The sequence below is a fragment of the Polyodon spathula genome, chromosome 31, assembly GCF_017654505.1.
Source record: "Polyodon spathula isolate WHYD16114869_AA chromosome 31, ASM1765450v1, whole genome shotgun sequence".
Lineage (NCBI taxonomy): Eukaryota > Metazoa > Chordata > Actinopteri > Acipenseriformes > Polyodontidae > Polyodon > Polyodon spathula.
The window spans coordinates 6,139,619-6,165,756 of NC_054564.1; positions in this window are offsets into that span (position 1 = coordinate 6,139,619).

Here is a 26,138-nt window from a genome sequence, read left to right on the forward strand (position 1 = left end):
CCACTAAAACACGAGTAGCAAATTATAGATAGACAATGGCGCTCTGCTTTTACTCTGCTTAACAAACAAGGCTGTGTTAAGATATCAGGTCATACGAAGTTTTTTTTTTTTGTTTGTTTGTTTTTTTGTTTGTTTGTTTTTTTTCAATGCATCATCACTGATGTTCGGACCGAGGCAAGAGGATTCCCTTTGGAAGTAGATGTTGTTGGAGGCATAATTCCCGGATAGAAATCCATTTTTATCAGAAAATAACCCTTGTTGATTGTAAATTACGATTGCATTCCCCAAGGTGTATTTCGTATAATAAACTCTTCTTGCCCTGCCAATGCAATACAATCTAGCGTCACTTTATCTAGGCACGTCTGATTTTGTTATTGTTGTATGTTCAAGTTTTGATTGGTCACGTTTGATTTTAATGTTTGTTTTTACTTTAACCCATTTATAAAGCACGTTTATTTTGGCACGTTACTTTGTTGTAGATTTGCACAGATCACACTGGAACGTCGATGCTCTCCTGTTCCCAGCCCCTATACGTGCTAATTGAATAATTAAGCAGCTGAGCACCTGGTAGAAAAGTTCCCGATTGTGTTGTCGTTGTGATGTGAACCTGGGTTTCTCTGGGGTGGAGGTTGGACGCACGGTCAGCAGAAGCAGAGAATGCATTCGACTGGTTTGTGTTCGGCGGTGGGTTGGGAGAAAAATGAAAGAAACAGCCGCCGACGTTTAGATGGAGGATCCTGCTGTGCTTCCTATCTCCCTCCGTGTGTGTGTGTGTGTTTAACTGTTTTAGAAATTAGTATTTTAAAGGCGTTGGGGTTTTCGAGGATTGCTGGAGACCGGGGGGGTTTAAAGTATTGATTTTGCTGTTGTTTTAGTAAGCCCCGTCTCCGCGATTGTCTCGAGCAGCACTGTAAATTGTTTTTAGTTATAAGTTGACCATGTTGTGTTTTTTTTTTATTTTTTATTGAGCAGTACAAACCCCATGCCGTGACTGTATTCTGGACTTGTCCACTTTGTTAAATATAGTTCAACACCTGTATTTAATGAAACGAGGTTCGTTGCCCTGCATACTGCTTTTGTTTTAGTTTGTCCTTCTTTGTATTCTGCCTGGCTGATCCCACCCCGATCGAAAAGAACGTGTGCCCCCTCCTGGCGTTGCAATTATCTACGCCATTGTCTAAGCAAAATGTTCCCTTTCAGCAGTAGGAGGTTAAACATATTTCTCTGTGATAAAACAGGACGCAAAAACATACATAAAAAAGGAGCAGTCTATTTATTAATTTTTTTAAAGCAGTTAGCACTCAGAGCAGACTATTTTAACATGGACCTTTACACTTTTAATGGTGCACTTTTCAGTCACAAGGCAATAGGAAGGATTGTGTCTTGACTGTTTACCAAACTCATTCACTATCCTTTTCAATATGCTGATGATCTGTAATATTTTATTTGCTGCACAAGGACGTTTAGTTTTTAATGTTATCTAATGTTTGCTTTCTCATTAATTGCTAGTGCTTCTAGCCTGTTACGATGCGCTATCTGTGCTTCCAATACCGCAGAGCTGGGCTGTCTCTTATTTGATCTACTGTATTGCAGGCGCAGGTTCTTTTTATTCTCCAGTGTACGATACATTACCAGGAAATAGGGCAAACTAAAGGTGTGTGTGTGTGTGTGATATGGTTATCATTGTGCAGCTTGTATACATTTACTAAAATGTCGACATAGTTTTAGATAGTAGTATCCATTACCGTTTCTCGTCTTTCTAGTCAAGCCCCTCTTGCTTCTATAGCGGCTGGGGTGAAGGACTGCGCGAGCCCAAAGTGTTGCATATGAAGGAGGGTTGTGAATAGCTGTCATTTGAGTGTGAAAAATAATAACACAAAAATACAGAAACGAGGCATGTTACTCCTGTTTGTTCCTTAGGTGTACAGTGGCACATTGTATGTGTACGGAGCAAGCCTATTCATTTTCTCATGCTATGCATGTATCAACGTTTAAAATGGCTTGACATATTTTGTAATGTGCTTTATCGTACCTTGCTGTACTTTCCAATATCTATCTATGCTTTATTACAATTTGCCATGCTTTTAAAAAGATTCCCTTTTAAGGGAAGTTACTGAAAGAACTATAGTTCTTGTACCACATCCCCAAACTGTTTATCATCATTTCTGATGTAGCGCAAAATCAAACTGCTAATGTTACAGATCTTGCAAGAAATTAGATGAGTGCTGGAGCCTCTTGTTCAATTTACTGGAGTATGTATGTATATATATGTGTGTATATATATATATATATATATATATATATATATATATATATATATATATATATAGTTATAATATATATAATATTATCTATATATATATATATAGATATATATATATATAGCTATATATATATTTATATATATAGGGAATATATATATATATATATATATATATATATATATATATATATATAAAATCTTACTGCAGCTTGTAACAAAGTTTTATTTAGAAAAAGAAACAAGCGGTATCTAAGCTCATGGTTCATGATTTGTGAATACGGCCACTTTTATTTAGACAGCCCTGATAATAGGGGTCTGCTCTTATTTAGGATTGCAGTGTATTGCAGTTAGCAAGCTCTTCAGTAAAGTCTACACTGTTGTTTCTCTCCTCTGACCAGTGTTTGTTCTGGGCTTACTAGATTCCATCAACCTATCCTTGCAACTCCTTTGAACCCTGGAATAAACTGTTCTTTTTGTACCTAGGGCACAGCAGCCTACTCTTGGTCTTGCCAGTACATTATACGTGTATGTGCTTAAATGCCTCCCCACTTTGTCTGGTTGTTGTTAGATACCTAGCTCTTTCTCTAAGTTCCCTACCGCCAATTTGGTATGTATATCCTACACCTGAGTGATCAGCATGCAACATTTATTACCATTAAATAACATTTTCTACATTTCCACCCGATTCTCTATGCGATTTAAATCCCTTTGGATTTCCTGGGCCACTGCATACTGTACGTGTTGTGGCAGCAAATTTTGCAAGCTTGATAATTATCTCCCTCTCTAGGTCATTTATGCAAATAAGAAAGAGCACCGATCACTGTGGCACCCCCAGAGAGAGAGAGTACATGGCCCCAACTAGAACTCCCACCTTTCAAGTACGTGTTCTGTAGCTTAATACGCTACTACAGATTAAAGTGGCAACAAATTAATACTTTTTTGTGCTCCAGTTGCACAGTGAAAAAGAAAAATCTGATTATTGACGTGTCGTCATTATGAGATGGATTTTTACTGCACGTTACTTTTTATTAAACAAAAAAAAAAGTTTGTGATGGCTACATGACGCTGTGATTAATGCACTTGTCTTTTTACTGCTGATGGACTCTCAATAACATGAATTTAGTGGTCTCAGAATAGCAACTATCATATAGCATCAGTTATATGAGGTTATAATTGCCCTGCTGTGACCACACTGTTCAGTGTTATCCTTTTATGAGAATACTTTTCTGAGGATACTTGACTGATTAAGACCTGGAATCAGGTTAAATTAAGTAATTACTGAGACAGATTAAATAAGGAGGGGTCTGCACCTTGGAATTGTGTACCCTCGTTAAAGGATATTTAGGATAAAACAAATCCCAGACCACAATTGAAGCTGATATAACATTCAAATGCCCTGTACTAAACCTTGGCTTATAAATATGCAACTTCACATAGATATCTGTACCCGAATCGTTTGTTTAATGCCTCCTACATTGATAAAATGCAGTACTATTAAAATTGTATTATAGCTGGTTATATTGGCTTTTTTGTACATTAAGGAAAATATCAATATCAACAATAAAAAAGGGGCAGACTCTCTAAAGCCATGCAGAGAAGAGTAATGTCACTCTAGAATACTGTTCTGATTTGAGTTATTACAGGACACTGTAAACGGTGTTAAAGCATTAGTTGTAGCCTCATAGAAGTCAACTGGTAGGCAACTTTAAATGTTGATGTGCGCATTTCCCGGTCAGGCATGTGGCACCGCTGCTGAGTTACTGTAATTTCCTTTGGTTGCTTTTTATTTCTTTTTGCACTCCTAATCCTTCACTGTGCTTATTTAAGCATGATGATGTTACCGTACAGTAAAGTACCTGTAACATTTAATCTGAAAAAAATCTCCAGATGTAAATGTAACTCTTTCAACACAAAGGGACTCAACTCCAGAATAGTTTAGTACTATAGGAAATATCACTCCACTCGGAACAGCAAACCAGTTGCTAATAATATACTAGTTTGTAAATGCCTGTTTTATATTCATTGTTTTCAGTATAAAGCACGGGTAGTAGTTATCTAAGCATATATTCTGTGTGTGTGTGTGTGTGTGTGTGTGGTTCTACAGACGTGAATTTCTTAATTGTGATGGGGAAGCATATTAGTGTTGCACTGAAGCATTAAGCATTGTGCACATGAACCTGTACAACACTGATATGCTTCCCTACCTCACTTAAGAATGTTTGCTGGAATAGTTACTGAATAATAAGCAGAAGCTACAATAGAGAATTATTTTGAACACACAAAATAGGATGAATATTAGGAAAATGTAGGTGATTTAAGCATTCCTTTAACGTGGCAGTGGTTGTCATGGAAGGGTGCTGCCCTCTACAGGTAGGGTGGACCTTTCGACATGGGGGACTGTTGCTATGTTATTGAAATTAAAACATACGAATACTATGAACCTTCTATATACATTGGACAGTTAGACTGACATGTTAATTGATTTAAGACTCGCTGAGGGTAATTGCACCGGCTTCAGAAAAATCCATATCTTATAAAAACCTGTGTATGTGAATAGTATGGAAAAGCTAGGTTTATATATTACTGTTGGTTATAAATGATTGTATTTTATAGAAGTTGGAACATTTCCTGTGAGAACGTATGGAAAATTAAACTACTTTTACTGTACAAACAGTATGAACCAGCGAGCCAGAATCTCCCTTAGAGATTAATTTGAAACCTCAGCATGTACCAATATTTTCTGACTACAGTTTTCAACAAAATTATCCATCAGTCTAAAGCATAATTATGCAAGCTCTGTTCTATGTAATTGAAGACATGGGGAATTCAGTAAATCTACAAAGTGGGAATAAGAACATGTTTTGAAAAGAAAATAATTATCGATCTAACGTGTCATTTTGTCTTGTCCAGTGCAGAGCCGTTTCCTACAACTGCGTGAGCCTCAAACTGATCTTAATCCTGTGTTCAAGGATGCCTTAAGAAGCAGAATGCGTTGCTGCATTGCTTCCAGCAGTTTCCTATGTGGTTATATATGCAGTAGAACAATGCAGTTTTAATTCTATAAGGACCTTTTGAAAAAAATTAAATTGAACAGGTTTGCTCAGGAGCGATGAGATGTTGTAACCTTTCGCCTCAGTATCACCAGTTCATTCAGATGCCTCTCAAGCATGCCTTATGTCTTTAGCTGGTACATATATGGTATTTCTTACATCTACTGGGGGTGTTACACTGAGGGTAAGGTAATGGTTGCATTCTTGTGTACCAGCTGAACGTAAAGAAGACATATTTGAGATATGGACTGAGCTAACAAGGGGGGGATTTAACTTCTGAGTTTTAAAAGAAAACTGATAGTGATTCTAAACCACTTGCTCTTCCCAAGTGATTTCACTGCAGCGGTGCATTGTGGGTCAGTGTTACTGTCTGAAAGCATGTCCCTCAATAGGGGAAGCAGCTGGTTGGCTTATGAAATGAAAGAAGCCATTGAAATGGTGCGAAGGATTTCACCCTCCAGTCAACCAAGCAAGTAAAACGTTTCCGAAAGCATGACTTGCAAACAGAGATGTATTTAAGTGCTTGCTGTAATGTGCTTCTTTCAAAACTGCACATTTGAAATCTATCTAAGCTATGAACTTGCAGTGAAACGTCCGTGGAAAATCAATAGTTCAATTCGGAATGCACCTATGACATCTGTCTGCTGGAAACAAGGAGCAAGATTTCACATGTAACAAAAAAAAAAAAAAAAAAAAATCTCATTTTCTCCTGACCTTTTCATAGCCGTCAATTCTCATCATCTAGGATTTTCGGTGTGTTACTTCCTACAGGATTTCTTATCTTATTTATTAGGTTATAGGTGGGTGGTTATTATCATTTAATTAGGGCTTCTGTTTTTCGGTTTTTATTAATTGTATTTTTTGGTTCTTATTTTTAGCTATTTGAGTTTCTTTTTCAGGGCTTTCGTTTTAGATGTACTGTGTGAAATTAGTGTTTTTGGTTACTTTTACTTTGGGTTAAAGTATTCAGAATGAATCAATGGTAGATACAAGTCAGGAAGGTGGGACATTGCCCAGCAGGACTGGGAAATGTATTTATTATTATTTTTGTAGTAGGTTGTATTTAATGGGAAAAGGGTAAAGTCAATGGGAATTGATTAACCGTTTCCACAGTTTTTCCGGTGTTTTTTGACACCGATATTTTCATTATTTTTTTTTATCGTGTGTTTTATCGGTTAAAACCAAAAATCGGAAGCCCTACATATAACTGTAGAACAGAAAAAGGACATGACTCCAATAAATCCGTAGCGCGGGGTTCATCAATGTAGGACTAAGATTGATAACCATGGCATAATTTTAGAGTCTAGGGACCATCACATCCACACATACAGTACTGTTTTAATTAACCCCTGTGTCAGCTGGCAGTTCACATGTGAATTGCTGACCCTTAGAAATTACTAACATAGGGTATTTCCAACACAGCAAAAACACAGCTTACTTTATTCATAAATTAATATTTATTGTGTCAGGAAACCATTTATGACTGGGTCACAAATATTTTCATACTCCATACAGTATACTGCACAATACAATATGAATGGCATAGCACCACAAGGACCTAAAAGCTATAATATAACTGTGACAGGATTGAAAGGAGTCCCTGTCGTAATTTGCCCTCCCAACCACCGGCAGCGCTGTGTAGGGTTGACCGTGATTGGATCAGGAGGCTGAGCTCTGACCATGCAGGAAGTTCCGGGTCAGGCGGCCATCTTGGCCCAACGTAGAACCATGCGGCCGTCGGGTCCCATCATTGCAATCAGCTGTGCTGTTCTCGTTGATTGGCTGACGTGGGGCAGCATGCCGATTGCAGGGGTGGGACTTGGCAGTATTTAAGCAGTATGATTTTACCATTTGGTCTCCCTGGGCTGAACTGAAAACACATGCTGTGCTTGTTGTGTTGTTTTTATTCACTGCTATTATTCACAGACGCTTGAAAACCTTGGACACTGTGTTGGATTACCGGAGTGAGGAACCTAGAACTGGCCATTAATCGGTGAAAGGGAGCTAAGAAGCAGTGAGAGGAAACCCACCGCAGTAGCACAAAGAAACCCAGTGCTTCCTTTGTTGTTATTTATTTTGTAACCGTGACTTTTTGTTTACTCTTTTTATTTCAAACCTGAGTTTACCATTGCTGGTATTCCAGGTGGTTTTCTTGTTTATTTTTTGCAATACTGGACTGTTCTATTTTTATTATTTTTTGTAAAATAAAACCCTGCCCTGATACCATTGATGGTACAGGGCTATAAGGACTAAACTCCATTTCCGGCTCCTGTGTGCTGTAATTTCTGGTCCTTCCCAAAAGCTCCACCCACTACCCTCCCACAATAACAAATTGGAACCTTGAGCTCTGCTTTAAAGAGAATCTGTGTATGAATATGCATTAGCAGAGCTGTGTTAATATGTCTTCTTGTAGATTCACGTTGTTTAATTTTTAATACCACTGATCACATTACTGTGACTTTTTAAAACTAAGTGAAATGTAAAGCACTGGTGTGGCCTCATTATGAATCGGTACACCTGGCAAAAATTACAGTTCTGCAAAACATTTTTTAAAAACCAAAAATGCAGCTTTAAGACTTTTCAAAAGTAGCCCTTGTGATTGAAAAGTGCCCATGAGTGAGTATAGTTGGTAAACAAGGATTTAAGCATGGACAATGATAGAGAGCACAGGTAATGGGATATGAAATAGGTAAGAAATTAAATATCAGTCAGATGTAGATGATACCCCTTTACCTGGAAATGAGTGCTAGGACTGATGGATTGGATTTAAGATTGAGCCAGACTTCTGCACATATTGGATGGTTGATTACACTGTTGAGTATGGAGTATTGGTAAATCAATGCAGAATGGAATTGATATATTGATTATAGGTTATTAGCAAGGCAATTTTAGCATCTAAACTTCTGTTTTGAATTAAGCTTGTGTAACAAACCAATGTTGGAACAAGTAAAAATGTATAAAGTTACAGTATAGGCATGGTGTTAGGAATACAGATTCTGGGAAATAATAATACAGATTGTTTCATCAGAATATTACTATAAGTATATAGTGTAGTGTGGCAGAGCAAAGCTCTGCCCTTTTTAAATTGGCAGGGATGGGGTTAAATTCCCCTGCCTGCCTGGGTTTATTATGTTCAGGTGGCTGGGGTTGATTAGTTGATTAGGTTGATTAACGATCAATCAGCGCCCAGCCACCTGATATAAAAGGAGGCCTCAGCTTCTCATTTGGGAGAAGGGAGCTGAGGAAGCAGGTTGGTGTTTGTTTTGTGGTTTTTGGAATTTTCTAAATCCAGTGAAGGCATTGCCCAGCCTGGAAACTTTATTTTTGTGAGTTTTGTTTTTGCTTTATTTGTGTTTGAGTATCTGTTATTTTGCCCTTGTGCACTTTATTTTTGTTTATTTATAATAAAATAGTTATTTTTTTGAACTGCAGTCTGTCTCTGGGCCTCTATCCACTCGCCAGCCTGCCACATTTGGTGTCAGAAGTGGGATAGCGCCACCTAGAGGCTCAGAGCAGTATTTATTTTTTTTTTTTTTTTGAAAAAAAAAAATGGGAAAGAAGAGCAGACAGTGGAAAAGGCAGGACAAGCAGCAGCTGAAGAAATGTAAGCTGCTGCAGCCACCGCTGGAGGACCCGGCCAGCCTCTTCCCCTGGTGTTCCTGGTGTGGGAAGGAGGACCATCGTTGGCGGTCCTGCCCAGACGTGCCACCGGCAAACTGGTGTGGCCGGTGTGAGGAGGACGGCCACAACTGGGCAGGATGCCCCTACAACCAGGCCCAGGAAGAGGTGCCGTGTTCACCCCGGGCATCAGGGGCCACCCCACTACCTCCAGCACCACCACCTTCACCACCGTCCCAGGAGATCTGGGACTGGTTGATGCACCCTGAGGCAGACCTCGTCCACGATCTCCCCATAGTTATCAACACGCTGTGGCGTCGAGATGGGGAGAGGTGGGAACAGTGGGAGGAACAGCACCACCCGGCCTCCTTCCCAGAGGTTGCCCTCATGGTGGTTAATTACCTGGCGGTAGACATGGGAGATCCACCGGTCACTCCAATAAAGAGAGGTGAGCCGCCTTCCCGAGAGCCAGAGAGGGGTGAGCCGCCTTCCCGGGAGCCAGAGAGGGGCGAGGAGCTGCCGTCGCTCCCAGAGCCAGAGAGGGGTGAGGAGCTGCCGTCGCTCCCAGAGCCAGAGAGGGGCGAGGAGCTGCCGTCGCTCCCAGAGCCAGAGAGGGGCGAGGAGCTGCCGTCGCTCCCAGAGCCAGAGAGGGAGGAGGAGCTGCCGTCGCTCCCAGAGCCAGAGAGGGGCGAGGAGCTGCCGTCGCTCCCAGAGCCAGAGAGGGGCGAGGAGCTGCCGTCGTCCCCAGAGCCAGAGAGGGGCGAGGAGCTGCCGTCGCTCCCAGAGCCAGAGAGGGGCGAGGAGCTGCCGTCGCTCCCAGAGCCAGAGAGGGGCGAGGAGCTGCCGTCGTCCCCAGAGCCAGAGAGGGAGGAGGATCTGCCGTCGCTCCCAGAGCCAGAGAGGGAGGAGGATCTGCCGTCGCTCCCAGAGCCAGAGAGGGAGGAGGATCTGCCGTCGCTCCCAGAGCCAGAGAGGGAGGAGGATCTGCCGTCGCTCCCAGAGCCAGAGAGGGAGGAGGATCTGCCGTCGCTCCCAGAGCCAGAGAGGGAGGAGGATCTGCCGTCGCTCCCAGAGCCAGAGAGGGAGGAGGATCTGCTGTCGCTCCCAGAGCCAGAGAGGGAGGAGGATCTGCTGTCGCTCCCAGAGCCAGAGAGGGAGGAGGATCTGCTGTCGCTCCCAGAGAGAGAGAGGGAGGAGGATCTGCTGTCGCTCCCAGAGCCAGAGAGGGAGGAGGATCTGCTGTCGCTCCCAGAGCCAGAGAGGGAGGAGGATCTGCTGTCGCTCCCAGAGCCAGAGAGGGAGGAGGATCTGCTGTCGCTCCCAGAGCCAGAGAGGGAGGAGGATCTGCTGTCGCTCCCAGAGCCAGAGAGGGAGGAGGATCTGCTGTCGCTCCCAGAGCCAGAGAGGGAGGAGGATCTGCTGTCGCTCCCAGAGCCAGAGAGGGAGGAGGATCTGCTGTCGCTCCCAGAGCCAGAGAGGGAGGAGGATCTGCTGTCGCTCCCAGAGAGAGAGAGGGAGGAGGATCTGCCGTCGCTCCCAGAGCCAGAGAGGGAGGAGGATCTGCCGTCGCTCCCAGAGCCAGAGAGGGAGGAGGAGCCTCCGTCGCTCCCAGAGCCAGAGAGGAGTGAGGAGCCGCCGTCGCTCCCAGAGCCAGAGAGGGGTGAGGAGCCTCCGTCGCTCCCAGAGCCAGAGAGGGAGGAGGAGCTGCCGTCGTCCTCAGAGCCCGAGAAGGAGGAGCCGCCGCCGCTCTCAGAGCCAGAGGGAGCCGGGCCGCCGCCGCCTCCGCCACCAGAGGGAGCCGGGCCGCCGCCGCCGCCGCCTCCGCCACCAGAGGGAGCCGGGCCGCCGCCGCCGCCTCCGCCACCAGAGGGAGCCGGGCCGCCGCCTCCGCCACCAGAGGGAGCCGGGCCGCCGCCGCCGCCTCCGCCACCAGAGGGAGCCGGGCCGCCGCCTCCGCCTCCGCCACCAGAGGGAGCCGGGCCGCCGCCGCCGCCTCCGCCACCAGAGGGAGCCGGGCCGCCGCCGCCGCCGCCGCCACCAGAGGGAGCCGGGCCGCCGCCGCCGCCTCCGCCACCAGAGGGAGCCTGGCCGCCGCCGCCGCCTCCGCCACCAGAGGGAGCCGGGCCGCCGCCGCCGCCTCCGCCACCAGAGGGAGCCGGTCCGCCGCCGCCGCCTCCGCCACCAGAGGGAGCCGGGCCGCCGCCGCCGCCTCCGCCACCAGAGGGAGCCGGGCCGCCGTCGCCATGCTACCTTGGACATTCGGGGCCCCCTCAACCAAAGAAGGCTTGGGGGCTCCGACATCAACCCCGCCCACCACCACCCACCATAACAGCCCACCCAAGGGACATAATTGGACTCTTGGGGGGAGGAGGGTGGGGGGGGGGGGGGGGGGGGGGGGAGTTGGCCGATTGCGGCCGGTGTACGTTGTACATGGGGGGAGGTGTGTGGCAGAGCAAAGCTCTGCCCTTTTAAATTGGCAGGGATGGGGTTAACTTCCCCTACCTGCCTGGGTTTATTATGTTCAGGTGGCTGGGGTTGATTAGTTGATTAGGTTGATTAACGATCAATCAGCGCCCAGCCACCTGATATAAAAGGAGGCCTCAGCTTCTCATTTGGGAGAAGGGAGCTGAGGAAGCAGGTTGGTGTTTGTTTTGTGGTTTTTGAATTTTCTAAATCCAGTGAAGGCATTGCCCAGCCTGGAAACTTTATTTTTGTGAGTTTTGTTTTTGCTTTATTTGTGTTTGAGTATCTGTTATTTTGCCCTTGTGCACTTTATTTTTGTTTATTTATAATAAAATAGTTATTTTTTTGAACTGCAGTCTGTCTCTGGGCCTCTATCCACTCGCCAGCCTGCCACATGTAGTGTCTCCTTTTATAAGTGCACTTTGGCCAGTACTGGGTGTTCAAACTGTACAGCATGATGTATCGTATAATAAAATAATAATAATCTATTTAATATAGCGCCTTTCATAGTGGACCACCATCACAAAGCGCTTTACAAGATACGAGACTAGGGTGTGTGAACTATGCATCAGCTGCAGAGTCACTTACAACAATGCCTCACCCCAAAGACACCCTACACTCAAAGTTTTACCTTGTTATACTTTACAAAAACTAATATTGTAGCCAATTTGAGCAGTATGTTCGATGTACAGGATCAGTCAAAAATATGAGATTCTGACAATTCCCTAATGGTGACTGGTTAACTTCCCATATGTGATTTATAGTAAGAAGATATTTGGTAATGTCAACTAATAGGTATTCCCAAAAGTTTTCGGGAAAAGAGAAATCTGCTTTATTTTGTACAAAAGGCTTGAAAATTGATTATTCACAATCTGGGAAAAAAATCTTATTAGGAAAAACTAAAGGCACGTAAAACAATCTACACAATCTACACTTAAGGAACAGACACTTCTAAGAGTCCAAAAGAAGTGCTGAAGGGTAATCTGGAAACCTATTTTTTTAAGAGATTTCAAACCCACTTCCACGAAAAGGGAGAAAAATAGCAAAAATGAATAATGACCCTCACGTGTAGTGACAGCGTCTGAAGATAATTCTCTATCCAAAGTAGTCAAGATGCATTTAGGCTTTTTGTCTATTATGCTTGGGAAATATAGCCTATCAGTCACTTGTGTCAAAAACTTAAGACCCCAAGCTAAACAAATCCCTTTTACAATTCCAACCATTTTCACAATTGTATCAGTGTGAATTTGTGAATTACTTACAGATTTGAAATTCTGTTTATTACAGCTCATTAACATGAGTGGGATGTTAAACTAAATCTCTGTGTGATCTCTATTCATCTTCCCATAGGGTATTAGGGTCCAATGAATAGCACTGTATACATTTATAATTCATTTTCAATATCCCCAGAGACTTCCCCCTTTAACCTATGCAGGTGTGAATCAGTCAATTAATGCTAAGTACTTGTTGTCACTGAAACAAAGGAGAGAAAATCTAGAATTTAAACAACTAACAAGATAGGCTTTAAAGCCAGCTCTACAAAAAGACCAACTCACAATTAAGGACATTGTTACAGTCCTGCTTTGCTCCAATTGTTAGAAAGAGAAAGTCACCTATAATGTTAAGATCAATGCCAAACATATCAAGCTATTGTTAAATTATTGCATAAGATCCTATAAACTACCAAGGTGTCTTTTTCTTTTTCTTTTTTCTTTTTCAAACATTTCTACACAAGTTGGATGGAAAAATTTGCATATTTGCACGTTTAAAAAAAAAAAAAACGGTAAATGAATGCTTAAGAAATACCTAGAACGATTCAATAAAGTGTTACTCAGTTACATAAATTGGCATAACTAATCAAAATGGCATTGTTTTGTTAGAAATGATAAGTGTGTAATGAGATTACACTGAGCTTCCTCTTCCTTGTTCAGTTATTTCACAAATCATACCTAACTCTGTGCGCCAAGAATCACACACGTGCTTATAATCTTATGCTGGATGTTGGAAAAGCAGGTTGTGATTGAAGCACAGCTTGGGAAGCAATCCCCATGGTGTTCCTCAAATCTAAGATAATGTTCTCTGGAGTGTACATTATTGCATACAGAGTTTACGAGATGCTGATTTTGAATATGGTTCAATAATAAAGCTATAAGGGAAATTCATTTTAAAATATATTGGTGTAGGAAGAAAACCTACACTAGTTTTAAAATACTTGACCCTCTGACAGATGCAGAATCGAAACCATATTGTTTTTATGTATAGGCGGTTCATTGATCCTTGGTGCATAACTCACCTGGTAATGAAATTGTCTCTGGTGCTCCTGCAGGTTACAAAAGAAAAATGAGTCATAAGAACATAAGAACATAAGAAAGTTTACAAACGAGAGGAGGCCATTCGGCCCATCTTGCTCGTTTGGTTGTTAGTAGCTTATTGATCCCAAAATCTCATCAAGCAGCTTCTTGAAGGATCCCAGGGTGTCAGCTTCAACAACATTACTGGGGAGTTGATTCTAGACCCTCACAATTCTCTGTGTAAAAAAGTGCCTCCTATTTTCTGTTTTGAATGCCCCTTTGTCTAATCTCCATTTGTGACCCCTGGTCCTTGTTTCTTTTTTCAGGTCAAAAAAGTCCCTTTCGACACTGTCAATACCTTTTAGAATTTTGAATGCTTGAATTAGGTTGCCACATAATCTTCTTTTTTCAAGACTGAACAGATTCAATTCTTTTAGCCTGTCTGCATATGACATGTCTTTTAAGCCTGGAATAATTCTGGTCGCTCTTCTTTGCACACTTTCTAGAGCAGCAATATCTTTTTTATAGCGAGGTGACCGGAACTGCACACAATATTCAAGATGAGGTCTTACTAGTGCATTGTACAGTTTTAACATTACTTCCCTTGATTTAAATTCAACACTTTTCACAATGTATCCGAGCATCTTATTAGCCTTTTTTATAGCTTCCCCACATTGTCTAGATGAAGACATTTCTGAGTCAACAAAAACTCCTAGGTCTTTTTCATAGATTCCTTCTCCAATTTCAGTATCTCCCATATGATATTTATAATTTATATTTTTATTTCCTGCGTGCAGTACCTTACACTTTCCTCTATTAAATGTCATTTGCCATGTGTCTGCCCAGTTCTGAATCTTGTCTAGATCATTTTGAATGACCTTTGCTGCTGCAACAGTGTTTGCCACTCCTCCTACTTTTGTGTCGTCTGCAAATTTAACAAGTTTGCTTACTATACCAGAATCTAAATCATTAATGTAGATTAGGAATAGCAGAGGACCTATTACTGATCCCTGTGGTACACCACTGGTTACCACACTCCATTCTGAGGTTTTTCCTCTAATAAGTACTTTCTGTTTTCTACATCTTAACCACTCCCTAATCCATGTACATGTGTTTCCTTGAATCCCAACTGCGTTCAGTTTGAGAATTAATCTTTTGTGCAGGACTTTGTCAAAAGCTTTCTGGAAATCTAAATAAACCTTGTCATATGCTTTGCAATTATCCATTATCGATGTTGCATCCTCAAAAAAATCAAGGAAGTTAGTTAGACACGATCTCCCTTTCCTAAAACCATGTTGACTGTCTCCCAGGACCCTGTTACCATATAGGTAATTTTCCATTTTGTCACCTCACCACACCTACTGAACAGGTACCCAGTGGGCTCAAATAAATGCAGGGTTTGTTCTCTTGTTGACGTCAACTGTGAAGCTTCCGGGTGTAAAGAGGCGATTGGCACAGGTATCGGAGCATGCCCACTGACTGTCCAAAGAGTAATTGCAGGGTGGAAACATAATTCTAATAATAAGTGTGCACTGTATATTTATTAAATAATAATAATAATAATAATAATAATAATAATAATAATAATAATAATAAATAATAATGTGTGTATATGTGTGTATATATATATATATATATATATATATATATATATATATATATATATATATATTTTATATATATATAAATATTACATATATTATAAAATAACATTTTGGGTAACCATTTTTTTTAACTACAAAGCTTAACAGCTTACCTTTAACCATTGGCGGCACACATATGTCGATGCTGAGGAACCATGTGCAGTCAAAATAAAATCATCTTCTAGTTACGTCCGTCTTTACTGTGCGGAGACTGACCTTCTATTAGGAAAATGGGTAACGACCGCTATGAAACAAAACTGATGACGGAAAACCGGCATTCCTGTATGTCCCTAGGGTGGACAAGACACAAATAAACTATTCTGAACGCTGTAAGCTCCTCGAGGACAGTCCAGTGGAGTTATTTGAATAAGAACTTGCTGTTTGACATGCTGACGGAGCTCGTACACCATCACCAAGAGTGACCGCAGAGGAATGAGCTTGGCAGGGCTGCTCTTCTCACTGACGAGCAATGATTCACCTAATGACTGTTCAAGCAAAATGCATCTTTTAAGTTCACAAAAACAACAAGTGCGACAGAACTGAGAGCATGACAGATCCTGTGCTTCTCCCCCCCCCCCCCCCCCCCCCCCCCCCCTTTTGTTATTATTATTCATACCGCAGTCAAATAATCCACTGAGAATACAAGGATGCCAAGTTATCAAATCTACTCTCTTGCCCATTGAGCTGAAAATAGAATTGATGAAAAAGATATAGCCACTAAATAAGGTTTTACTGGTTTGTATTTTTCCGGATTTCAAACGGATTGAGATGGTATCTATATTGGTAAGCTAGTATTGGAAAGCAATGTGTGACCACTTAATCGCTCCACTTGTGCAACTTGGATTTTTAGGTCACTGACCTTTTTTAGCCAATGTTTTTTATTGACTTTTGGTTGTCAACTGCAAAAATGTGATGACCTGATTTTCTTCTTCGTATTAATAGGAGGGAACCCATTTAAGATGTTTTTGTTTACCTTTGATTCTAATGCAGGGTCGCTGGAACTAGGGGTGCTGGGGTGCTGCTTTGCATGGCTTCCATCACATACAGAGGTTACAGTTTTGTTCAGTGGCTTTCAGCATCACTACTAAAACTATTCCGGTGCCTCTGTTCTAATGTGATTTTGTGCTGAATAGTACAGCAATTTAGTGTTCATGTCTATTTTATTAGTATTTTTAGTTTATTAAATACTAAGAACTGTTGTTAGTTTTTTTGTTAAAGAAGTCTGAGTATAAACTGGCCCGCAAGACCTCATCCCCAGCCAATACTCGGAGGGTAGAGTATTTCTAATTCACTCCCTGAAGGAAAGCGTGCCAATGAAAAAGCTAAATGCTTTCAGACAGAACACAGTGTGAGTCCTCCAGTTCTGAAGGAGTTTAGCATTGAATTTCTGCAATGCCAGAGGACAAGTGTCATAGCCAAGCTGCAGTTCTCAGAGTGGCTCATCCAGTTAAAGCACTGCCGCTGGGAGCGCATACATCTTGGACGGCGCTAGTTCACGGCTGTGCACAGAGGCCGAACTTTGCTGGGAACTCTGAAGGGGCATCACATTGGCTCTGATGCTCCTGGGGTGGAGGATTGGAAATCAGTAGGGACTCTTTCTCCTCATCGTGCAACAGCAAACCCTACTGGCCAAGTACAGATCACATTCGGATTGGATAAAAGCAGGGCTGATCTCTGTTCTCCGAGATTGGTAGCCCCACCCACCTCTGCTCTGGATTGCTCGGCATAAAAGCGGTTCTGGCTTCAGGCTTGTGAGATCAGAGGATGCTCGTACGCCCTCAGGATGTCTGTGCTGTGTGGGGACCTGCGGCGGTGAGGAGAAATATAATTAGACATTTCAAATTGGGAGAAAAATAAATAATAATATTAATTGGTCATCAAATGAAATACAGCCCCAGGGTTAAATTAATATAAAGTCTTTCAATTAATGGCACAAAATCCTCCTAATCCAGCACCCTGTCTAAACTTCCAAGTTATGGTTATGGTTATGGTGAGCACAAGCGGATACCTGTAGGGTTGGCCTGTGTCCTGCAGAGGCCAGCAGCTCCTCAATATCCGCTGTGGACTGGCTTGCCGGTGGAATCTCGGTGGTTCTATATCACTATCAGTAGTGCTTTCCTATTGCAGGAAATCGATGTAGATTGTGTACAGGAGTAAATGCTTTGGGCTCTTGTGGTTTGACTGCTAATGCATAGAACTTCTCAATCCACATTGAGGTATCCCTGTAGCCTTGTCCCTGTAAGTAATGTGTGTGGGGGAATGTAAGGTTGGCTGGGGAGATGTGAAATCCCTGCCAGCAATCACAGGTGTGGCCATTTCCCAATTAGGTAATTGATGCTAATTGGGGAGTGGATGGCATATATATATATATATATATATATATATATATATATATATATATATATATATATATATATATATATATATATGTATGGAAGGAAAAATCCTTTGTTGGGTGGAGGGTGTTTGGACCACTGGAATGAAGGTGAAAGCCCAGCCTACAGGCATGGCATGGCATGGCATGGCACGGATTGTATTGACCTTTTATTTTGTATCCCCTGTGCCTGTTTATTTGTTCCTGTCTTTGTGTTATTTATGTTAATTAAATGTGCGCAACAGTGCTTCACTGCAGCTTCTGTCTCTAATTCCTGCTGGTAACATCATGGGCTGTGACGCTATCCTGTCACAGGATCAGGAAATATGGAAAATTATTAGAAAACTTACCACTATAACACCAGCGCAGCCCCTGCCAGCAATGGCAACATGATGGAGTGTGAACTGAACACTGTCTGGTACTGAAATGTATTAAGAGTGAGTATTTGTTTTAAGGTGAGGGAATGTACAAATAACCACTGTGGATCATACTGTTGCAGTGGCCCTGTGCTATGTTGGCCCTCAATATACATTGAGTGTTGGCAGTGAGGATTATTTTGGTCCTTCACAACATTCAATTTTATTCTGCCTGCAGACTTGTACTGAATGAAATAAATTCACCAACAGAAATTTGAAGCAAAAATGGTTTATTTTCTTCAGGCTCTTCAAGTGGTTAATGGTTGCAATAACCAATAATCTTTATCCCCTGATACTGACTTATTGGATCCCAGAAAGGCCCTCAGTATTGCCTCAGGATACTTGCATTACGTAAATTGTACCTAATATGTATTTCCTAGGTCTTATTTCCTTGTTTCATCAAGTCGTGTCTTTTAAAGATCCAAATTCAGGTTCCGCATCAACAGCGTGGCTTGGTAACCCATTCCATACCCTGTGTAAAGAAGTGTCTAGACTGTCTTCAACTAATTTCCAACTGTGTCCTTGGTCCTGGCTTCTGGCTTCTGTGCTTATGTAAGGGGCAGTATTGTGTGATACACTGCAGTTATGGATTCTATCTGGGGGGTTGGGGGGGGGGGGGGGGGGGGGGGGGGGGGAGGGGTAGGGGGGGGGTGTTGTGCAATACTCTGCCATTAAAGATTCTGTCCTGTCCCCTGTTGATGAGTTGTGATGAGTTTAAAAAGCTCTAGAACCACAAATGCAGATGAGCCTGGCTCTTTTGCATTATGGTTAAGATGCTCACCTGCAGTGGGCAGGGTCACAGGTTCACGCCCTGTTAATTAAGATTAACGCCTTTAAAAAATATTCACAAAGTTAACCCAAGTAAATATTTTAAACATAGCACAGAAACCAGGACAGAGCTGTAAAGTGGAGTGTAATACCACCAGGCAAAAAGGATTGTAGATTTCTTACACTGTGTTCCGGGTTATGTGTGTCCCTTCCTTAATTTAGATAAGCCATCTGTGTCACAAAGATGCTGACTTATGGTGTTCTAGCCTTTCGGTGAAAAATAGATAAATGACTTTCCGTTTGTAGGTGGGTGGGTTGGGGGCTTTGAACAAAAAAAAAATTAATTTATTTCCTAGACAATAAGTAAATCTTTTTTTTTTTTTTTGTCCACCAGGCTTCTTCTGGCATGTCATTTATCATTGTTATTTATTGTTCTAAGTTCTTGAGCACACTATGATTGTAATTATTATTGAATAGTAGTTGATTTGATTGAGAATTTCATATTTAACAATTTATCTGAACAATCAAATGTAATGAACACCCCTGATCCCAGTTATCAACTGAATTTGCTTTGGTGTTACAGATACTAGATGTTCTTTTATAGTACAGCATTTAGCAATGATTGTGCCATAACCTTTATATCTTATAACCCTTAATGGAGATTTTGCAATTTTCCCATGGTTGTGCTATACCTTTATCACAGTTTACCATGGTTTGCCATGTTTTTAATATGCTTTACCTTACCCCTCAGGGATTTACAATGCTTAACTATGCTTTAACTGTGCTTTATTACACTTTGCTTTATATTTTTACAAGGGGGAAGACACTATTTATTTCTATGATTGTATGTATTTGAACAGGGAATAGAACATCTTGGAAAATTGGCAAATAGACAATTTAGTGATGGTCTAATTTAGTCACAGCCCCATAAATTGTAATATGTAAGATGCCTAATTAAAGCACATAGAAGTCTAACATTTTTCACACACCAGTGCCTATTGTTTCTATATCACTGATTACTGAATGAAAATTGAAATTCTCACACCCAGAGGTTTTCATGCAGATGGGTATATAAATTACTCTTGAGGTGTTCAAATAAATTTGCACATTGCTGTAAGTCAAAGCAAATTAAGTCAGTCATGTAAGTCAATATGTATGTAAGTCAATAGCAAAAGTTTTACCAGCTGCTCTCCATAACTTTACAGACAGCCAGTTGGTTCTTGCTCTGCATCACTTTCAGAGGGGAAGCCAGGACACCAGGATCAATACTTTCACAATTAACACAAGTTTGTTGTCTTTAATTAAAGCCCATTGGATTTTTTTTTTTTTAAAAAGAACATTGCCCAATCTGCAGGCAGTGGAGATCACAGCCTGTCAATACGGCCGAATGAAAGCACACATACTGTGAGTCTTTGAACATCCAGAAAGGTCATTCCACACTACACAGAAACCGATGAATTCATTCAGTAGGTCAATACTTGTGTGTCTTATTGGCAATGCCTGAAGATCTCTAGAGGACCGCTCTCTCACTGTACCATCTGTTGAGCTCTTCTTCTGTTAAGGGGCAATGGAAGCCCAGATGCCTCTACAGTGATTTTTTTAATGTGTTTATTTTTTATCAATGGTATCACAACTGTATGAACTGATACACAAGTGTAATTTGTTTTGTTTTTCAAATCCATTGTGCTGCCAACGTTGGCAACATTGAGGACAGTTCATGGTCCTACCTAGCTTTCATAGTGGGATCTGATTGTACAGCTCTGGACAAAAATTGTGCATCACCTAGAATTACTATTATAAACATAATTTAGATCTTTTATTTAACATTGTGTTATCAAAGAAGCTACAAAATCGGATATCTCAAAAGTGTTCAGGAAACCATAACAGTAGTACAGTATTTCATTTTAGATTCTAAACTGTCAAGTTTTTCAATTTTTAACAGTTATTCATTAAGTATATATAAAACTACAAAGCGTTATGCAATTCAATATGTTGACATAACATTATTCTGCAGGTTTCATTCGACTTTATGAAGTGATCAAGAGGCCTCTTAGCAGCAGTGCAGGTACTGAACCCCAGAGGCAAGGGCTCAGTCTAGGAGGTCTCCACCTGGACCTGTCAGACATCAATCAGTGTTGGCATTCAGGTATCATTCCTGAACACTAATATTAAACTTTGTATCATTCAGCTGGCCCACTGTTTCAGAAAAGTACACAGTCTGACAAGATGTGAGTTATAATTAGTATTTAACTCTGTTTGGCAGTGTCATCCCTCTTTTTATGTCATAACTATTTTATATATCTGCTGTAAGACCAATGAAAACAAATGTAAACACCATACTGTACTATCAGGAGGGAACAGAAACACTGATGGTGCCAGTGGTTTGTAACACTAGCAAGACTTCAGTGGATCTTTATTTAAAGATAAGGCGATGTTTCTTATTTGTGCAGGATTGTGTCAGTGCTGTATTTCTACTTCATTATGGTGTTCTTGGCACATAATTCCTTGTTGAGTTTGATAACAACCCAAACACCATCTGACCTATTGCTTCTCAAAACCTCCTGTCTATTGATTAACTGTCCACAGGTCAGACGGTCTTACTAGAACGTGTTACTGTAATAATATTACTTTTGTCAATAAAAAGGTAATATAATGAGTTAGATTTTTAATCTGAGTAATAATATTACAGTTACTTTCTGCAAAAAAGAAACAAGAACAACATTTTCTCTGTTGTTCACCTACATTAGTAGTCTTTTATCTTTATTAACACCAACGCCCCAGATTGCTCTAATGTCAGTGCCTCACAACTGATGATGCGATCTCTTCGGGGATGTCTCACGCAAATAAGCCATGGGGCAATCAAATCAGTCTTTCTGAGCCTTGTCATCGAATAAGGCTATGTGCTAGGAACAAATATATATATATATATATATATATATATATATATATATATATATATATATATATATATATATATATATATATATACAGAATTAAAAGTTGATACACTTCAAAAATATCTACCACAATGTATTTTGAAGTTTAATTGGAAGAAATTGGACCTGGAAGAAGAAAGGCACAGACAGCTCTGGGGTATGAATACGCTGCTTGTGTGTTTTGACTAAACACTGACTAAAACAAGTATTGTGCTGGTATTGAACCAGCATGAGTAGCAATTGTTTTCTTTTACTAGTTTTGATTCTCATCTCCTCTCTCTGCTCCTGTTCTCCACTCCTGAACACTCCCCACCCCCTTCAGCCAAAGCCACAGGTCTTTTATATTGTGGCGGAGGGGTAGGCTGGCTATCTATTACCTAATGTACCTCTCAACCACATTTGGCATGAGTTTTATCATATGCGTGGTCAGCAGCCAGTTTATCAATAAGCGCTAGCTGTTAACCACGCATTCTCACAATTTTATCTGAATGGGGAACCCCATCCAGGCTTTAAACAATAATAAAACTGTAGGCTTAAACAATACAACAAATAAAAACATAACACAAAACAAAATGTACACAGGGGCAGGGAGTACCAGACCTTAATGTATAGAGTGTGTGCATGTGAGAGAGGCTAAAGCTGGCAGGGAATGACGGTTGGTCCAACAAACAAATGATTTCTCCTTGCTTTTATACATGTGGCCACTCCCCAATTAGCACCAAAATTACTTAATTAGGGAAAGGCCACACCTGTAATTGCTGGCAGGGAGAGATTTAACCCCATCACTGCCAATCTTACATTCTGACATACACACACACAATATAGATTAAGGTCTTTCACCCTGCCAAAGGGGGTCATTTAATAACTGGGTTAATCACAGCAGAACCTTCAAAGTGGAGACACGTGACCAGTTAATACAAGTTTCACTGTATTGTTGCACTGTAAGATGAGCTTGCTGGGATATTAGAGGTGATTTCTCTTTTCACTTCAGAACAGCATGACAGCTTTTTTTCAGATTTGTCCTATTTGGTCAACTGTGCAATGTAATCAAAATTTAAAAAGCATTGATTTTTTTTTTTAGCACAAAGTTATGCATCACAATACTGGCCTGATAAAAATGGAATGAATTACATATTGATGTTAATTGGGAATATTACATATAAAACTGAAGTGTATGGTTTGGTTCAAATCTATCATTAAAAAAAAAAAAAGTGCAATGGAAATGATTGATTAAAACTTCATTTTAATCAAGATGATTATCATACGCTGTGACAGGCTGGCGAGCGGATAGAGGCCCAGAGACAGACTGCAGTTAAAAAAAAAAAAAATACTTTTATTATAAATCAAAAAAAACAAAAGGGATTGAAACACAAAAAGAAAGACAAAAAAGAAAAACGTACAAAATAAAGGTTTCCAGGCTGGGCAATGCCTTCACTGGTTTTAGAAAATTGAAAAATCACAACCACGAAAACACCAACCTGCTTCCTCAGCTCCCTCCTCCCAAATGAGAAGCAGAGGCCTCCTTTTATGTCAGGTGGCTGGGCGCTGATTGATCGTTAATTAACCTAATCAACCCCAGCCACCTGAACATAATAAACCCAGGCAGGTAGGGGAAATTAACCCCATCTCTGCCAATTTAAAAAGGGCAGAGCTTTGCTCTGCCACATATGCCATCATATAAAAACAAAATAAACTCAATAAGCTCAATGACAGCGTCTTTCAATTATTTCATTTTTCTGGAGGGAGCCAAAGCAAAGATTAATAGATCATGCTAGCACAGGTTATCAATTCATCCACTGATTGAAAAAAAAAAAAAGCTTCTACAACTCCAGAATTATCTGGACAACCCAAACTCGTGTTCAATGTGTCAGTGTAGACTGTTCTCACACTATCCTCCATTTAATCAAAATACAGTTCCAAATGCACCAGAGGCTACTGGAATATCTTCTGTTTAAATATTCCCTTAACCTAATCTTATACATTGTTAATACAAAATGCCTGTTTCTCTTTCTCTGCACAGAATCAATTTTGAGTGGATGAATCGAAAACCTACAATGACAACAACTTTGAGGCATTTTATTTATTTATTCATTATTTAACTAGGAAAAAACCCATTGAGACTCATTTACAAGAATGTCCTGGCAAGACGACAATAAACAGACTAATTTCCAGTCACAAAGAAAAAAAAACAACACTCTAAAAGACAACATCATTCATTCAGTCTGGGATCAGAAACATTTACAGTTCAATAATTCTTGGAAAATACTCATTAAAATAAATGTAATCCAAGTCGTTATTCTATGTTTAGCCGATACATGTGTGTTGTTTATGTAATGCACCATCCTATCCCGGATACTCTGGTCCAGACTATTCCATGCCACTGGGGGGCGCTGTAATTAAATGCTGTTCAGCTTAAATTGGCTTCTGGGCAAACTGCTTTTATGTAACAAAAAATATAATGCAATGCTTTGGTAAACTATACTTTGGGTGTATTTTCTGAACCTTTTCTGCCTTAAACCCAGAGGGAGAACACATGCACAAATACATTTTCATCTTTCCCAGAAAACATTTGTTTGAACTGTTAAACTCGCTTTGTGGTAGGTCTAACTTTCCAGCCAAAAAGTAGGATAACACCCTGTAACGTGTTTATCTCTTATGACAGATTACAAAAAGCTTTAGCACTGTAGGTTGTCAGTGCAATGGGCTCTTGCTAATCCAAAACTAGCTGGCTCTTCATATTGGTGAATTGTTTGGAGTAGTGATCCTAATCTCTGCCATACAGTGCAACAAATCAGAACTTTCTTATTGTTCTCCTGCTAGACTGGAATCTGATTTAATAGGACAGATTCTATTTTTTTTATGTTCCCAGTATAAGTTAAACTTATTTATCTGAACAATATTAACTGCTTCACATGTGAAACGATGATCATTACATTACAATTAAAGGGGGTGGGACATGATTGAGACCATTTTCATTTTATTGATTCCAATATTCAAGAGTTAAATGCATACACTTAACATTATTGTTATCCACAACAATGTAGCAACTAGTTATACGAAAGGTAAGATATTTGTTCTCAGAACTATTTCACATACTTTAGCACCCCCCCCCCCCCCCCCAAAAAAAAATGTTCTTGGCATCTAGCCAACAGGTTTTTTCCAAGTAAGGTTCATGCTTATCCAGTAAACGATCTACTAAACTATAATAATAAACATATCTTGTTGATTTTAAAGCTGCGGTTATCAGAACTTTAACAGTAAGCAATAAATCATTTTGCATTTAAAAGCAATAGCTCTGCAGGTTAGTGAGAGGTCCTTAATAAAAACTCCAAAAACAGACACTCACACTCGAAGTGTTCAGTACAATCTGGATGATAAATGCGCTGTTTGTGTAACAAAACATGGCAAGGTTACATTTAATGGGATCGGTGGGGAAGACGGTTATTAAGACCATGACAGTTTACAGTAACCGACAGAAATTAAATAAGCAAACTCCTTGGGGTATTTCTAAACAATGTTTAGAAAGTACTTTCGGAAATTCTATTTTCAGCACAAACAAAATCCAGCACTGAAAAATAATGATGGGAATGTGTTTTGTCATCTCGGCTGTTCAGCGCCTAAGGAGCCAGCGCTGTCTTTCTTTGTAGCACAAATTTCCTATTGAAGATATATGTTCTAGCCTTAGAAAAAATTACTTTGTACTAGGTTAAGCAGGCAGTATTGCCACTGTCCCTGATTAGGGCAACTTACACTGTTTTCTCAGGCTTACAGAAGCAGTGGAAAAGTGAGCTGTTAAGCAAAACCTCATGTTGCTTCACGCTGGCTATTAGGCATGGTTCAGCATTGTCATCTCCCTGATCTATGGGACTCTTCAATCAGACTTCAGATCTGAAAAATATTGATGTTAGAAGAGGATAGGGAAATAACATTTGTTAAACACGTTCATGTTAGTACGTCTACATAATTTTGTAAGCTTGGTAAAGCCAAGTAGTTCTGAATCTTGAACTGCAACTCTCAGGTTCGTTTCCCCTTTAAAAAACCCTGACCCGACACAGGAACTTGCAGTTTAGCGTGACTGCGCACTTTTAATATTTACAAAAATAAATAAAATGAAAATAAACACCTAGCTCTTTTTCGAGCACTAACTAAAACGCAAACTGGAACACCCTGACTACAAAACAGGATTGCTAAGCTGTTTACCTGTTGAAACAAAATCAAACTAAAAAAACACAGTTTTTGCAAATACCACAGAAAGGCTTCACACAGTACCTTTGAATTGTTTTTCTATTGAGAACACCTACAATTGGGGTCCTTTT